General features: G+C 37.8%; 1 non-coding gene across 1 annotated transcript; it reads right to left on the bottom strand.

Moving 5' to 3' along the window:
* Window positions 1-345: 345 nt before the first annotated feature.
* Window positions 346-452, bottom strand: LOC121216976 (small nucleolar RNA R71). Its single transcript, XR_005913177.1, has one exon. It is a non-coding gene; the product is annotated as a small nucleolar RNA R71 (small nucleolar RNA).
* Window positions 453-8598: the final 8146 nt, after the last annotated feature.

Below are 8598 nucleotides of genomic sequence, written 5' to 3' on the forward strand. Positions count from 1 at the left end.
AACTGAATCAAGCATAGTTAGATCTGCCGTAGCTGCAAATACTTTTGAACTGAAACTACTTTTGAACTGAAACCTAACACAATTCAAATGATACAACAGTTTGTTCAGTTTGATGGTTTACAGGATGAAGATCCCAACGCTCACTTAGCAAACTTTTTGGAACTATGCGATACATTTAAAATTACTGGCGTTCCTGACGATGCCATTCGTCTTTGGTTATTCCCTTTCTCATTAAGGAACAAAGCTAAACACTGGTTGAACTCGTTACCACGAGGGTCAATTACTACTTGGGAGCAAATGACCGAAAATTTTTTATTAAAATATTTTTCACCGACTAAAACGGCTAAATTATGTAATGATATCTCTTCTTTTGTGCAGATGGATTTAGAAACACTCTACGATGCATGGGAGAGATACAAGGAGCTTTTAAGAAGGTGCCCTCACCATAAGTTACCGCTTCAGGTTCAAACATTCCACAATGGCCTGAATCCTTCGACTCGGCAAATGGTTGACGCAGCTGCTGGTAGAACCATCAATAATAAAATACCTAAAGATGCGTATGAGTTCATAGAAAAGATTTCATTGAATAACTATCAGTGGAAAGTTATGAGGACAAAGCCAACGAAAACAGCCGGTGTTTATAACGTTGATTCAGTCACCATGCTCTCTAACCAGGTAGAACTCTTGAATAAAAAGATTGATGATTTTCTTAGTTCTTCACAGGTTCACTCAATAGTACAGTGCGAAGCAAGTGGAGGTGGAACAAGCCATTCGGAATACCAACCTTATGGCCACAACATCGATAACGAGCAATTAAATTACATGGGTAATAATCCTCGACCTCAAAACAATCCATATAGTAATACTTACAATGCAGGTTGGAGGAACCACCCCAATTTCTCATGGGGTAGTCAAGGAAGTCAAAGACCACAACCACCTCCAGGCTACCAACAACCATCCTACCAACAGGAAAAGAAGCCAAACCTCGAAGAGATGCTCACAAAGTTTATCTCAGTGTCAAAAACCCATTTTCAAAACACCGAGACAGCACTTAAAAAACAACAAGCTTCGATCCAAGGGCTCAAAACTCAGATAGGCTAGCTTTCTAGACTAATCTTCGAATGACCAAAAGAGAGCTTGCCAAGTAATACTGAACCTAACCCAAGGGAACAGCTCAACTCGATTAATGTTCAAAATGGAGAAGGATTCATTGAGCCTGAGCCAGAACCAAGGCAAGAAACTGTGGGAAGCAAATGTCAAGATGAGGTCGATCACAATAAAAACAAATCGGTGAATGTCGAATATAAACCTCGTGTGCCATACCCCAACGCGACAAGGAGACACCACTCAAATGAACAATTTGGTAAATTCCTTAAACTCTTAAAAAAATTACATATTAACTTATCGTTTATTGAAGCTCTATCACAGATGCCAAACGCAATGAAATTTTTAAAGGAGCTTTTAGCAAATAAGCGGAAGATGGACGAGGCATCGCATGTGGAGTTAACGTAGTTTGCTCAGCTATTCTCCAGAATAAACTACCCAACAAACTTAAAGATCCAAGGAGTTTTACAATTCTGTGCTTAATTGGTAGTTTAGATTTTAATAATGCATTAGCTGATTTGGGGGCTAGTATTAACGTCATGCTTTACAAAATGTTCAAAGAATTATGTTTCGGGAAACCCAAACAGACTAGGATGAACATTCAATTAGCAGATAAAACTATAAGGGTATTATTGAAGATGTGCTAGTTAAAATTGATAAATTCATATTTCCCGTTGACTTCATTATTCTAGCCATAGAGGAGGATAGCAACACTCCTTTAATGCTAGGAAGGCCATTTTTAACAACTGCTAAAATGATTATTGATGTTGGCATAGGTGAACTCACACTCCGTGTGGGAGACGAAACAACCACTCTTCAAGCTCGCAATTCTGACAACATATTGGAAATTAAAGGTGATCGTTTAACCAATTATACTAAAACTGACAATATGGTACAACCTAATTTGTAGGAAATGAGTCTGAGGGAAGCACATGAGTCATTCGGAAGCAATAGTAGATGGCCCTTTCATGAAGATCGAAGGCTACAAATCAAGGAGATAGATGAATGGCGGATGCATAAACCGAGAACACCTGACAAATCGAATCTACGATAGAACAAGCTCAATCCCTTTCCAAATCAACTTAAGGTTGGAGTAGAGTCTTATTAGATGCCACAAATCCTCACATTGTCGCTACCACATCGAATGAAGAAATCCTTCTTACAGTACTCAGCATTTTCCCATTCGGTACGGTCGAGGTAAGTCATCCTAAGTTCGACACTTTTAAGGTAAATAGCACCCGTTTAAAACCTTATTTTGATAAGATTAATAGCAGGAATGAGGAGTATAAATTCCTCAAACCACCATGATCATTCAACAGAGAGATAAGTCGAGCTTAAACTATAAATAAGCACTTCTCAGGAGGCAACCTGAGCACTAACTGTATTAACTTCTTTAGAATTTAGTCTTCAACATCTAACTTACTAACGGAGCGCTTGAATATAGTTTTTCCACAGGGACACGGCCAAGAGCACGGGCGTGCTTAGGGCTGTGTGAAAATAGGACAACAATTTTTCCCAAACACGAGCTGCGATAAAAAAACACGGTCATGCGACATGGCCGTGGTCGAACCTGCCAAAACAACACGGGGGCGAGACACGCCCGTGTGGAAGAACCATGGGTGAACCTGCTAAAACAGCACGGACGTGCGACACGCCCGTGTGGAAGAACCATGGGTGAACCTGTTAAAACAGCACGGACGTGCGACACGCCCGTGTCTAGCACCTGTGGTCAAACTTGTTAGATTGACACGGGCGTGGGTCTTTATACATGGGCATGGGAGAAGCGAACAACGTCAACCATAGCCGTGTGACACGGCCGTGTGCACCCACACACCCAAGGAACATGGATGTGTACTAAATGTCAGATGCGCCCAAATTCAAAATTCGCAAATCACACGGGCTAAAATTGGGGAACACGAGCGTGTTACCTGGTCGTATGCCTCAAAATCTATAAATACCCTACACTATTCATTGCCTTCCACACTCAAAAACCCTAACCCTAGCTGCTGCAATTCCACACGGCCTCCTTGCCACGCCCGTGCGCCACCTCCAACTCCATTTTTTACGCCCATTCTCCCATTTCTAGTGTTTGTTCACTCTTTTCTCGTTTATTCGTACTAATTTCTAGGGTTATTTATCATAATAATACGAAATTTTTCATGTTCCTTTCTTATTTTTATCATACAAATGTTATATCTAGAATAGTTATTATCTTTTTTATGTCAAAATTTTTACTCATTATATGATTTCTTTACTTTATTTGATTAGTTAGAAGTAAATATTCATGATTAGAACAATATATATACTCATGCCATTAGCGTTTTTCATCCGTCACACATATTGCATTCCATGAAATTTGTTGCCATTTTTATGCCATACAATTGATTGCTTTGATTAACTTGTTAGTATTAGTAGTTGTTGACATTATGATTATTCTTTACAAATTATCTTCATTTTACTTTGATCATTCCTCAAAATGAATTAGTGGTTCTTGATCGCAGGTACCATGTCATCTTCACTAGGAAAGAAGGTCGCCGTACCTGCTTCGAAGAAGAAGAAGAAGGGAGCGTCATCTTCCGCGGGTCCAACCACGAAAATTCGTCACCCTCTCCTGCAGTTTCCCCAAGGGCCCCAAGAAGAGCTTTTCCAAATACTTTGGGCCCGACCTTTAATTGCGGGCCACTGCATCGACTGGGCTGCCATAGAACAAGTTCAGTTGGCTGATGCGATTCGGGCCCTCCTAACCACTGACCTTTGGGAGTTGTTCTTTGGGATCATCGAACCAACATACCTCGAGCTCACGATGGAACTATGCTCAATGTTCCATCTTCAGACCATAATGACGAATTACGATGGCCCCGACACGGTCCAGTTTTGCCTAGGTAGGTTAGTCTGCCAGCTAAGCGTCCCAGAGTTCGGTGTTGCACTAGGCTTATATACGGAGGAGTTCAAGGAGGAGAATGAACTAAATGCTCTCACTCGCCACATATATTTCTCTCCCTCGAAATGCTGGCACACTTTGGCCTCTGGCGCAGCCTTCTACAATCCTAGCCGCTCCAAGGCATCAGTTCTCCCACCATCCCTAAGGTACCTACACGCCATTTTGGCTCACACTATTACAGGGAGGCAAGAGAGCACTAGCGTTGTCAACACTCACGACGCCTACTTCTTATGGTGTATCATCAACTTTGCCTATTTCATCGACTTTGCCTATTTCATCGCCCTCGCGATTTAGCACCAGACGGAGCGACATAGGAAGGGGGTCATCTCCATTGGCCCCTATGTTCTCGGTTGACTCGACACTTCGGGCTCTTCGACACCGCGGTCCAAGAATCATGCTTGACCCTCATTGGCCAGATGTCTCCACAATGCATCTCGAGCATGTTTAGCATGAGGATGATCAAGAGGCGCCGAGGAACCTACCCTCCTCAATATCATCTCACCAAATCTACCGAGGAGGAGGCCTACGAGGACATTCCTAATGATGTCCTTTCACAGCACGAGGACCCATTATCCCAGCCACCACCACCCTCTCGTCCAGTTCATGCGGCGGCTTCATATGCTGACATCTCTAAGCGTCTCACTAGATTCGAGCAGCAGTGTTTTCAACGATTTGATAACATTCATGCTACTCTACAGTAGATTTGCCAGCACCTCCATATCTCATCGCCAGTTCCACCTCGCGAACCATCTAGCAATGAGATGTTTAAAAATATTTATTTATTATTTTATGTTTTTAATTTTTATTAAAACTACTTTTTATTTTGATTAGATTTTATAATTTTATTTTTAATTATCAATTTCGGTTATTTCTTTATAAATAATTATTCTCCCTAATATCCCCTAAAAAGTTCCTAATCTTATCACAGTTATATAGAGCTCTTAAAGCTAATCATAGCATAGGAACTAAAAACTCCACTGGGAAATGTTCTCCACGACTGCCATGACGTGATCGACCACGACAATAGCTACCACTAGATATAATATTCTTTTGGCGCAGAACTTATGGACTAATGAAACTCTACGACCGCCGGAGTATCCTCCTCCACTCTCGAACCTATCACTGTCAAAAACTCCAGTTCGAGGAATTCATCATACAGGAAGTTTCACTTCTCTCCCTATCTTATTTTTATTCTAATATCTATCTTTGTACATTGAGGACAATGTACACCTTAAGTGTGGGGGGATATTTATTTCATTACCAGAAAGATCCCTGAATGACTGTCTTGTTCTTTTGGAAAGCTCTCATATCGTATTTAGGATAAATTTTGATTAATTTATGACGATGATTGATATATCTTGAATTAAAACATAAGCATTTATGCATTGATTGTTTAAACCTCAAGACAATAGAGAATCAAGCATGATAAGTTGATTTTTAAGAATTTAAAATCTTAGGTTGTTTCGCCAAAGTTTAGGTATTACTTTGAGTTGGAATTCACAAGTTTTAAACATCAAAAAGCCATAATTTTTGTGAGATTTTTGAGCCTTTTGAGCATCTATTAATTCTTTCATGCTCACTTTTATTATTGCTTTGAGTGCGTTAGTATTGAACTGTTATTCTAGAACTTGCTTGATTATGCATGTCAAGACCACACCATTGGATTTGATATGTCAAAATGATTAAGGCACTTAGGATTAACCCACCCATGCCATGAAAAGCCTACCTCCACGATTAACCCCTAGTAAACCCCCTTGAGCCTAACAAACCATTTATTGTATTACCCTTAATATTAACCCTTAACCCATTATTGTTGAAATCCTCTAAATTAATTCCTATTTTTGTCGAGATTTGAGTTGAAGAATTTGCTTAGCTATGTCTTGTTCTTAATAGTTAGTCTATGTTTTTATTTAACTTGTTCTTAAAAAAAACTATGTATACACATTAGTAGTTGCATAATCTGAGAAAAAGCTCTGTTGTACGCAAGTGATGATTAACTATTATTCTAGTTAGGCAATTTTTCAATTCAATCTCGATTCTAACCCTTTCTTTTAGCTTGTGACCACACCCCCTAACCAAGCCTCATTACAACCCTCTAAAGACCTTTTGATCTTAATTTATCAGTGGTGGAGATTTGATTTTCATGCAACCCTATGGTAATGACTTTTCATTATTGACTATTGAGTGCTTCATTTAGTATCCTTAAAACACCTTGAGTGATTTGAGTGAATCTTTAGTGAGGATGTGAAACTCTGTGATATTCGAATTAAAGGTAATTACTTAAATGAGGAGAAACACTTATGTTTGCATGATTAAATACTCAACTTGGAATGTTTGAAACTTTTATGTTTTTTTAGTTGAATTCTCAATGTATGATTACCTATGGATTATTTTGAGATATTATCGATAGAAATTATAAATTAAGACGAATTTATTTTGATTATGAGTTGAGAATTTTGCTTGAGGACAAGCAAATGCTTAAGTGTGGGGGTATTTGATAAACCGTAATTTATACATATTTTTACCCCATGTTTAACACATTTTATGGATGATTTCCTATTAAAATTGGTGAATTAGATGCTCCTAATGCTTTAATTTCATGTTTTATACTTAGGAGAGCATATGAGAGCGAAAGGAATGAGAAACGGGCCAAAAACAGAGAAAATGGGCCAAAGTATGAAATCAACACGGCCTAGACCTCCTCACACGAATAGACCACACGGCCGTGTCAATTTGGCAGGCTCGAGCACGGCCTGAAGTAATCGCACACGGGCGTGTTACATGGGTGTGTCCCTGCTGAACCCAAGTTGAGTCCAATTCGGAAAAGGCTAATTTTGAGGGCTGTTAGGCATTCCAAAGCCTATAAATACACCCTAAAGGAGGAAGAAAAGAGACACACAGAATAGGGAGTAAGGAATTGCTCCAAGAAAGCTGATTGATCCATCTCAAAAGCCGAATTTATCATCAAGACTGAAGATCTCTCCTTAGTTTCCCCTTCAGGAGTTTTAGGTTTCCTTTATGTTATGTATTCTTTATTATTCTAAGATGTTTTCTTATTTAGTTATGAACTAAATCCCCTAAATACCTAAGGGGAATGAAACCTAAGACCAATCTTCTTATTATTTTCTGAATCGCATGATAAATATTTAACTTGTTCTTAATTATGTGTTCTTAAGTCGTGTTTTGATATCCCAGGATACTGATTCAAGATAAGCTCTTATTCAGAGGAGGAATAGACCCTGTCTAAGGGTACATTTGTCATAATTAAGCGGAGTTGATTGCGCGCCTAGACATAGGGTGGCAAGATTTTGCCGGATTAGGGTGAAACCTAATAAGGGGATCCACAGATCGAGTTAATGCAACCTTAGGGTGTTAATTAGAGAAAGGTCTCAATTATTCAATCTAGGGATTAGACGTTATTAGTCTTGAATAGGGATAATACCATAACTTAGGGATTTTTATGGAACAAGTTAAATGAATAAATCGTCCGATTCGGAGCCAGAATAACAAGTACAGTCTAGGTGGATTTTTCCTTGGGTATTGCCTTAATTCAATCAATTTTCCAAAAGCAATTCCCCAATTCTATTTTCAGTGAATTCTTAGTTTAGATAATTAGTTAGTTAAAACAAAACCTCTTTATTCTTAGGCTAGATAATAAAAAGACAGTCATTACTAGTACTTTTGGTTCCTTTGGGTTCGGAAATCTGGTCTTGCTAAAACTATACTACTGTTCGATCTTGCTTACATCGCGATAATAGTTAGTTTTAAGAACAATTAATTACAAATATTTAAAACCTATCACGAAATCAAATGATCATGGATTAGTCGTCGACCTTGTTTTACAACTATTTGTCGAGGTAAGTTTGTAGGTATAGAATTTTACAAATCTTTATATATATAATGTTACTACTGCTTTATGAATGTATATATATGATGTTTAAAATCTGAGTCGGAAATCGAAATATTATTACTGAATAAAATGTGAGAAAAGATTTATTTGAAATCTAATGAATATTTATGAAATATGATATATGTGATTTTGGAATGATTATGAATTATTACAGTACGTGTATTGAGAAATATGGAAGTGTCTCTGATTCATGAAAGTTATAATATTTTGTTAAAATGCCTTTTTGAACATAGTAAATGATTAGGATACGATTGGCATGCCAATAGGGTTAGTATGCGCGCTTATACAGGATTTGCACTTCGGCCCTCTGTTTGAACTTTGATGCCCCTGTATACACTTCGGTGTCCTTATTAAACAAAAATGAGATATGATTAAAACAAATCCTATTCTATGCTAAATTGATAAAAATTAATATATAAGTTATAATAGATATAATTATATATTAAAGATTATCATCTTATTATTATTAAAAACTTATCAAATATAATATGATGAAATTAATACTAACCAAAAACATTTAATTACTAAATCTCAATCCATAAAATTTTGGTCAAATTTAATTTTATGAACAAAGCAAGATTTCTGCAAAAACAAAACGAAACTTGTACCACAATTGTAGTAAAATCTTACAGTACAAAAAAGC

Source organism: Gossypium hirsutum, chromosome A02, assembly GCF_007990345.1.
Source record: "Gossypium hirsutum isolate 1008001.06 chromosome A02, Gossypium_hirsutum_v2.1, whole genome shotgun sequence".
In the NCBI taxonomy this organism is placed as follows: domain Eukaryota; kingdom Viridiplantae; phylum Streptophyta; class Magnoliopsida; order Malvales; family Malvaceae; genus Gossypium; species Gossypium hirsutum.